The sequence below is a fragment of the Coenobita brevimanus genome, chromosome 27 (genome assembly GCF_032717465.1).
Source record: "Coenobita brevimanus isolate Jiangsu-jjx chromosome 27, ASM3271746v2, whole genome shotgun sequence".
Classification (NCBI taxonomy): domain Eukaryota; kingdom Metazoa; phylum Arthropoda; class Malacostraca; order Decapoda; family Coenobitidae; genus Coenobita; species Coenobita brevimanus.
The window spans coordinates 28252950-28262323 of record NC_136980.1 but is presented as its reverse complement, the minus strand read 5'-3'; the positions used below and the strand labels follow the sequence as shown (position 1 = coordinate 28262323).

General features: G+C 50.8%; 1 non-coding gene across 1 annotated transcript; it reads right to left on the bottom strand.

The window, feature by feature from the left end:
- Positions 1-7742: 7742 nt before the first annotated feature.
- Positions 7743-7861, bottom strand: LOC145394608 (5S ribosomal RNA). Its single transcript, XR_013896465.1, has one exon. It is a non-coding gene; the product is annotated as a 5S ribosomal RNA (ribosomal RNA).
- Between the last annotated feature and the right edge of the window lie 1513 nt (positions 7862-9374).

Below are 9374 nucleotides of genomic sequence, written 5' to 3'. Positions count from 1 at the left end.
AGGCTATGTAACAATATATATATATAGATATATATATATATATAGATATAGATATATATATATATATATATATATATATATATATATATATAGGTTATGCTAGGTGTTTAATGGTCAGCTTCCCGTCCCTTGAACGCCTTGTGTGCAACTGGGTTCTCTTTCTAGACCGGAGCTTAGACAAATAAGAGAGAGATAGGACACAAAAACTCAAGACAACAACCTTACACATGTATTGACTAATTCTATATGTGGAACATGTAGATGTCACAACAACAGGTATCATGGACAGCAGTATCAAGCAGGATATTATTTAGACAATAGTTCAGGATAGCAGGTGAACAGCACAACGAACAGTGTTTGAGGTCTTTTGGGCAGGGGAATGGATCTCTGTCACTTTGAGGGAAATATGAACTGTGCTTAGACTGGGTAACTAATTCACAGGTCTTGCAGTGCAGAGGAATCACACTATGAAGGCCGAGTCTGGTGTTCACTGAAATCACTGCACTCTTATTAAATCTTCCTTCTTACTCTCACAATTTCACCATCTGCCAAATCGTAACTATCACACATTAATAGGCCTTGGACTTAGAATTCCCTCGGATAATACACTCCCCGATATTCAAGTCACCATTACACTGTCACAGCACTTTCACTGTCACTTACTGTTGGTGGGGCAGCAGAGTGGTTAGTGAGGGGGGGGGGGAGAGCTCACAGCCTGACTCCTGGTGGGGACTGAGTCTCGCCTGTGGCCTCTGTATCCAGCAGCCACAGGATCACTCGTAGGAGCATCCTCTCTTGTACGGGGCTGTGGGCAGTGAAAGGCGTTGCACTGTCAGGGCTGGGAGCTGGAGTGCAGCCCTCAGGGCTGGGGCAAAACAGCCTCCTGAAGTACTCACTTAGGAGCCTGACAGAGGACGAGGGTCGTTTGCATCAGAGTGGGGAGATGCCTCGCCTGGGGGTCCTGGAGGCGGCCTCAGGGGCCCAGTGGCTGCAGTCTCAAGCCATCGGATACATCATCAGGAGTTGGCTGCAGCGTCGGCCTCATCAGAGTCCATCAAGTAGGGTTCCCCTGGAGCTGGCTGGGCAGAGAACAACCCTGGGGATGGCACAGGCCCTCTACACAGGTCCTCTGAACTGGGACCCTCCTCCTGAATGTTGTCACGTTGTGGGGGTGTGGCAGCACCTGACGGAGGAGCAGCTTCTGGCCGTCTCCTGCCGTAGGGCCTGGCTGCTGGCCATGGCTTTCTAGGGGCGCAGCTTCCAACCATCACTGAGGCTCGGCTACTGGCCGTGGCCCATGTGGGGGAGAGGCTACCGGCCATCTCCTGACGGAGGGGTGAGCGGCTACCGGCCGTCTCAAGGGCACCTTCAGAGTGGTTACCAGCCATCTCCTGATGAAGGCAGGAGCAGCTACCAGCCGTCTTCTGAAGGAGGGGTGAGTGGCTACCGGCCGTCTCTAGGGCACGTTCAGAGCGGCTACTGACCATCTCCTGACAAAGGCGGGAGCGGATACTGGCCGTCTCCTGAAGAATGACTGAGCAGCTGCAGGCCATCTCGAAAAGGGCACAGCTACTGGCCGTCGCAGGGGTGCTGCCTGGAACTATAGGAGTAGCTCCACCATGACTCTGTTGGGGGTCAGCTCTCCTGCAAGCTAGTTTCTTTTTCCTGCTATGGTTGTGGCAGGCAAGTTCTGTGTCATAGGGGCGGGCGGACTTACATCCTTTTCGCACGTAGTCTGGCCACACTCCGTCCGCCCCTCTGTAGGCTTCTCCTGGGGTGTCATGCTGCCCTCAGTAACAATCGGCATTTCGTCGTCGGGGAAAAAGTCACATCCCCGTGACTGGAGGTGATAAACTTTGGTGTTGTCGGTGTGGTATACTGGCTGTACGCGTTGAAGGAGGGCGTTCCATGCTGTGGTGGCTGGGTTTCCGTCCATCTGAGTGTCACAGGTGATGAAGAGGGTTGATGGGTTGGTGGCGGTGTGGAGGAGTTGCAGGAGGTGGAGGGGTCCACAGATGAGGTGTTTGCATCTGAAGGGCGGCGCCCATGTGGCTTGTCATACTTGCATGTCAGTAGGTCTTTTCTCCTGTAGAGGGCTGTGCTGAATGCTGGAGATTGCCGGGGAACGTGGGGTTTTATGACGGGGCAATGCAATGTGGAGTCTCTGGGGAGTATAGGTGGCTGGGATTTGTGCTTGGTGTAGCATGAGTGTGATGGGGCTTGTGTTAGGGGAAGGGGTATGGGTTTCCGGCAAGGTGGGTGGTGTTGGGGTGGGGGCGTATTGTGTGGGCAGGCGTGAAGGCGGCCGGAGCATGTGATGGTGGCTTTTAGGGTGGGTGTGGGCAGTGAGCTGGGCATATGGTGTCGGTTTGTCTGGATTGTGTGGGATGGAGAGGTTGGCGGGGTGCATGTGAGTGGAGAGTTGGTGACGAGGCTGGGGATGGTGGTGGGTGGTGGGTGGGGTGGGGTATGGGTGGGTGGAGGAGTGGTTGGTGCATAGGCGAAACAAGCAGTGGTGGGCATGGGGGATGGAGAGCGTGGCAGGGAGGGGGAGGGGGTAGGGGAGAGGTTTGAGTTTGGTGGTGTTGATGTGTCCTCAGGTGAGGTGCGATACGGCATGCCAGGGGGGTGGAGTGGGAGGAGCCAGGAGGGGGAGGCAGGTAGAGAAGGTGAGGGTGAGATGTAGCAGTCATAGGAGTTAGGGTGGAGGGTTGGCGGCGGTGTTTGACGGTGGGGCAGGTGGGATTGGGGTTGGGTAAGTGGTGGTATATCTTGCAGGTGGGCGGGAAAGGCAGCCAGAGTGGTTGATGGCGGGTTTTAGGGTGGGAGTGGGTGGTGAGGTGGGTGTCCGGCCCTTTGGTGCTTTGGCTGCATGTGGTGTGGCCGTGGTGTGTTGGGGTAGGGTATTTTCAGGTGGCGCTCCGATGGTGAGCGTGGGTGAGGCGGTGGGGCTTGAGGTGGGTGGTGCATGGGGATGTGAGGGTGCTCTGGTACTGGAGGTGGGTAGCGGTGGTCAGGTGGCAAGTGAGGTGGCGTTAAGTGTGGAGGGCAAAGGGGCTGGAGGTGAGGAGGTGGGAGGCTGGCTGTGGAAAAGAATTTGTGGCGGTGGTGAGGCAGTGGGTATGGTGGCATGAGGGGTGGGCAGTGAGGAGGGAGTGTGGTCTTGTGGTGCCATCCTGGTGTTTGGAGGTGGGGTGGCCTGGGTGGTGGCAGGGTCCTGTGCTCATGGTGTGAGGTGGGCGGTGGGTGCGAAGCAAGGGGATGTTGCGGGTGTGGGGGTGGTGGTAGGCGGTGTGCAGTGCTGGAACCATGGTGGCTTGGTTGGGGGTGGTTGTATTGGCAGCGGTGGTGGGGTGGCAGGAGCTGAGGTGTGGGGTGTGGCGGGTGGTGTGTGGGGGTGTGAGGATGCTCTGGTATTGGAGGTGGGTAACAGTGGTGAGGTGGCTGGTGAGGCAGCGTTAGGTGTGGAGGGCAAAGGGGCTGGAGGTGAGGAGGTGGGAGGCTGGCTATTGAAGAAAATTTGTGGCGGAGGTGAGGTGGCAGTTGTGGTGGCATGAGGTGCGGGTGTGGGGGTGGTGGCAGCCGGTGTGCGGTGCTGGAACCGTGGTGGCTTGGTTGGGGGTGGTTGTATTGGTGGCGGTGGTGGGGTGGCAGGAGCTGAGGTGTGGAGTGTGGCGGGTTGCCAAGCCTCTGGTGAGGTTCTTGGGGATGAGCTGGGGGTCCGTGGGGATGGTGAGGTTGGGGGTGGGGTAGGGGAGGCGACTAAGAAAAAGGAGGTAGGTGAGGGTAGGTTAGAGAGAGAGGTAGGTAAAAGAGAAGGGATAGAGGGAGGAAAGAGAAAGGAAATGTGCCGTTTCCCCCTGTCATAGACTAGGGGGGGATGTGAAGTGGCCCCCGTCAGTATAGGGGGGTGCAGGGGCGGTGGGGGTGCTTTCTGTGCCTTTTCTTTGGGTTTTGTTTCCCTCAGGCTTGGAGCAATTGGCGTATGGTGGGGTGGCTTTTAGGCGCCCGTGGGTTGTTCTGCTGAGCTGGGCAGCTTTTAGCTGCTTGCGGATGTCGTGAATGGGGCATATCATGGCTGCAAGCAGAAAATTCCCATGGGTCAATCGCAATGATGTTCGTGGGAAACAGACTGATTGTGCCGATGTGTTGAGGGGTGGAGTGGATGGCTAGAAGGTACCTCATTACTTGGATATCTTTATCCAGGTCTCCCATAGGGTCATGTATTATAAAATGTTTTTTGATGAAACTGGAGAGGATCCTGATAAATGTGTTAAACAGGAGCTGTTCCCGGGTTTTGTAATCTGCATCTGGGTAGGCAGCAGTGACTTGGTGCCTGGCCTGGATCAAGGTATCATCCAAGTTGCCATCATATGTCAGGCTATCCAACGAGGATGGTGCAACCACTTTACCTAGTGATGGTGTGATGGCTTGGATCACGAGCTTCATGAAATTCTGCCAGGTGAGCCCTGGGACGATTTTTGGTGGGATATTTGCTGCCACTTTACCCAGTACTGGGAGAGTTACTGCTACTTTTTGTTTGTTGTCCTCAATCCCGATATCTAGCAATGGCTTAATAATTGCCAGATATGTGTGAACATCGCACTGTTCTGGGTCAAATTTAGGCAATTGCATGTGAGGCTTGGTTGCTACTTTTCAAGTATTTCCTGAATGCATCTCTCGTATGCCTGGGTAAAGAACCACCGCTGTCCACCAGTGTTATGCTAGGTGTTTAGGGGTCAGCTTCCTGTCCCTTGAATGCCTAGTGTGCAACTGGGTTCTCTTTCTAGACCGGAGCTTAGACACATAAGAGAGAGACAGGACATAAAAACTCAAGACAACAACCTTACATGTGTACTGACTAATTCTATATGTGGAACAGGTAGATGTCACAACAACAGGAATCTGGGTAATTATAAGTCATATGCAAGTATCATGGGCAGCAGTATCAAGCAGGATATTATTTAGACAATAGTTCAGGAAAGCAGGTGAACAGCACAATAAACAGTGTTTGAGGTCTTTTGGGCAGGGGAATGGATCTCTGTCACTTTGAGGGAAATATGAACTGTCCTTAGGCTGGGCAACTAATTCACAGGTCTTGCAGTGCAGAGGAATCACACTATGAAGGCTGAGTCTGATGTTCACTGAAATCACAGCACTCTTATTAGATCTTCCTTCTTACTCTCACTATTTCATTATCTGCCCAAGTCGTAACTATCACACATTAATAGGCCTTGGACTTAGATTCCCTTGGATAATACACTGCCCAATATTCAAGTCACTATTACACTGCCACTGCACTTCCACTGTCGCTCACTGTCAGTGAGGCGGCAGCGTGGTTAGTAGGGGAGGGGGCGGGAGAACTCACAGCCCAACTCCTGGTGGGGACTGAGTCCCGCCTGTGGCCTCTGTATCCAGCAGCCACGGGATCACTCATAGGGGCGTCCTCTCTCATCCGGGGCTGTGGGCGGCAAAAGGCCCTGCACTGTCAGGGCTGGGAGCAGGAGTGCGGCCCTCAGGGCTGAGGCCGAACAGCCTCCTGAAGCGCTCACTTAGGCACCTGATGGAGGACGAGGGTCGTCTGCATCAGGGTGGGGAGAGGCCTCGCCCAGGGGTCCTGGGGGCGGCCTCGGGGACCTGGTGGCTGCGGTCTCCTGCTGTCAGGGACGCTGTCAGGAGTGGGCTGCGGCATCAGCCTCTATTGGAGTCCATCAGGTAGGGTCCCTCTGGAGCCGGCTGGGTGGAGAACAACCCTGGGGATGGCACAGGCCCTCTCCACAGGTCCTCTGAACTGGGACTCTCTTCCTGAAGGTTGTCATGTTGTGGGGGTGTGGCAGTACTTGATAGAGGAACAGCTTCTGGCCGTCTCCTGCCGTAGGGCCTGGCTGTCTGGCCGTGCCCTTTTAGGGGTGGGGCTTCTGGTCGTCGCTGAGGCCCAGCTACTTGCCGTGGCCGATGTGGGGGAGTGGCTACCGGCTGTCTCCTGAAGGAGGGGTGAGCAGCTACCGGCCATCTCAAGGGCACCTTCAGGGCAGCTACCGGCTGCCTCCTGATGAAGGCAGAAGCGGCTACCGGCCGTTTCCTGAGGGAGGGGTGAGCGGTTATCAGCCGTCTCAAGGGCACCTTCAGAGCAACTGCTGGCCGTCTCCTGACGAAGGCGGGAGTGGCTACTAGCCGTTTCCTGAAGGAGGGATGTGCAGCTACCGGCCGTCTCAAGGGCACCTTCAGAGCGGCTACCGGCCGTCTCTTGACGAAGGCAGGATCACCTACCAGCCGTCTCCTGAAAGAGGGGATGAGTGGCTACCGGATGTCTCTAGGGCACCTTCAGAGTGGCTACCAGCCATCTTCTGATGAAGGCAGGAGCAGCTACCAGCCGTCTCCTGAAAGAGGAGCTAGCAGCTACCAGTCGTGTCTAGGGCACCTTTGGGGCAGCTACCATCCGTCTCCTGACGAAGGCAGGATCAGCTGCCAGCCGTCCCCTAAAAGAGGGGTGAGCGGCTACCAGCCGTCTCTAGGGCACCTTCAGGGCTGCTACTGGCCGTCTCCTGATGAAGGCGGGAGCGGCTACCAGCCATCTCCTGAAAGAGGGGCAAGCAGCTACTGGCCGTCTCTAGGGCACCTTCAGAGCAGCTACCAGCCGTCTCTAGGGCACCTTCAGAGCGGCTACCAGCCGTTTCCTGATGAAGATGGGAGTGGCTACCAACCATCTCCTGATGATGGGATGAGCGGTTGCAGGCCGTCTTGAAAAGGGCGCGGCTACCAGCCATCGCAGTGGTGTTGCCTGGTGCTATAGGAGTAGTTCCATCCCGATCCTGTTGAGGGTCAGCTCGTCTGCAAGGTAGTTTCTGTTTCCTGCTATGGTGGCAGCGGGCAAGTTTCGTGTCATCGGGGAGCGTGACTCAGGCGGACATACGTCCCTTTCGCCCATAGTCTGGCCGTGCTCCATCCGCCCGTCTGTAGGCTCCTCCTGGTGGTGTTAAGCTGCCCTCAGTAACAATCAGCATTTTAATATATATATACAGTAGAAATTCGGTCCTCGAACACAATCCGTTCTGGAAGGCTGTTCCAGGACCGAATTGGTCGAGGACCAAACTAATTTTCCCCATAAGAAATAATGTAAATCATTTTAATCTGTTCCAAGACCCCAGATGCTTACCTATTTAAGTTTCAGCACTGGTACCAGTGCTTTCCTTTACGAGGTGACTGTATATTTCTCTTGCCTTTTCACAAATTATATATTCACTAACACTGTCTCCTGCTAACTGTTTCTCATTGATGAAGATAAGGAATAATTTTTCCACTTCTTCAATTATTTTCCGCACTACTTTCCTCTTTTCACTGCCAGTAGCCGTACTGGATGAACTTGCTCTCTTTGGTGCCATTATTAGGGGCTAATACTGCGCTGAATCAAGAAAAATGTGAAGCACAGCAGGACGACCACGTTGATGAACAACAAAGGTGGACGCGTGACTGTCGGTCGGCCAGCTTCCCTTCGTTTGGCTACGTTCAGGTTGGTCGAGGTCCGATATTTTGGTCGACCTCTGGAGCAAAAATTTCTTGAATTTTTTGGTCGAGGTCCAATTTGTTCGACATGAGACGTTCGAGGACCGAGATTCCACTGTATATATATTCATTCATTGCCAGACGCCATATATCCCAAACGGGGTGGCCAAGGGCTTAGAGTTAATTGTTTTACAGGGAGGGGCACTAATCCTCCACCAACCTCACTTGACACGTAGGGATGCCAACAGCATCTGGTGTTCCCAGGCGGTCACCCATCCAAGTACTAACCAGACCCAACGTTACTTAACTTCGCTGATCGGACGGGAAGCGGAGTACTCAACGTGGTATGGCCGTTATATATATATATATATATATACAGTAAAAGTCCGTTAATCCGAACACTGATAATCCAAAAATCCCAATAATCCAAATTTTTGAAGAAGGCTGACAAAAACTCCAAAAGTAAAAAAAAAAATCTAAATTAAACAATTCAAACTGAGCGCCAAATGTGCCAAAGTGCCGAGGGGTGTGGTCATGGAAGTTTCATATAAAGGAAGCTTCTGTATACGTTGATAAACTGGTGTATTTCGTTAAAAAAAATTATGATTACAATGGGGCTGAGGTTATCAATTTGCATATCTTGCGAAATGAGTTCTACAAGAAACGTGTGCAGGCTGGCAGACAGGCTGATATCCGTGACTGGCTGAAGTGCATGAGCAACCATGCAAGTAAATCCATTAATGGGTTTGGGACAATTCGCCGTCAAGTGAATTCACCATCACAACAATAAAAAGCCAATTTGCCATCAAGACGATTCACACCCTGGACGAGTCCCCATCATTCTATAAATATACTTATTATTGATTAATTGATACTTTAATAACTAGTTTTCAAGGGGATCTGTCAAAGTCTATGTTCATTCAATAGCATTGGCTTTGGATATCATTTATAGGTAGCACTCTTAGACAATATTTAACTTGTTTCTACCTCGCTGTAGTTGACTTTGAATTATATTCTAGCATCACCCACACCTGTCTTCATTAATTTCCATTCGTACAACAACATCTTGGATATATTTTAAAACGACTTTGAAGAGGTACAAGTATCCAAAAACTAGTGTACTTTCTAAATAAACTGATAGGTAAATAAACGACGGGGAATCATCTTGACGGGGAATCGTCCACATTTTGACAGCGAATTATCTGATGGTGAATTGTGCTTTTACAAAACATTCATATTATTATTAACCTTGGACTTACTCTCTCTAATTGGATTTACCTGCCTACAACTGTTGTTTTCAACACTACACATTACTCTGAGTTAAACAACCCATAACATCTCTTAATTTACCAATTACAGTTCGCATCTTCAGTAATACATTATAGAATAAAAAATTTGTGTAATACATAAAGTAATGTTAATATGTGCAAATTGTATTATGAATGAGTGAAAAGTGATCCACTCGGTAAAATTTCAGTTTAAACATGAAATTAAGTGTCTTAGAGGTCACACCCAAAAATCCAAAAAATCTGATAATCCAAATGACTCGGTCCACTGCCATTTGGATTAACAGACTTTTAGTGTGTATATATATATATAGATATATATATATATATATATATATATATATATATATATATGTACATTAGATAAATAGATATATATAGATATATATATATATATATATATATATATATATATAGATAGATAGATAGATAGATAGATTTATATAGATAGATAGATAGATTTATATATATATTGAAATGATAACAGCAGAAATGATAACAGTGGAAGATGACACGACACCCTCAGGAGGCGACAACAGAGGGGTAGATGCAGCGTACAGGGTGTCCACACCATATGGGCACAAG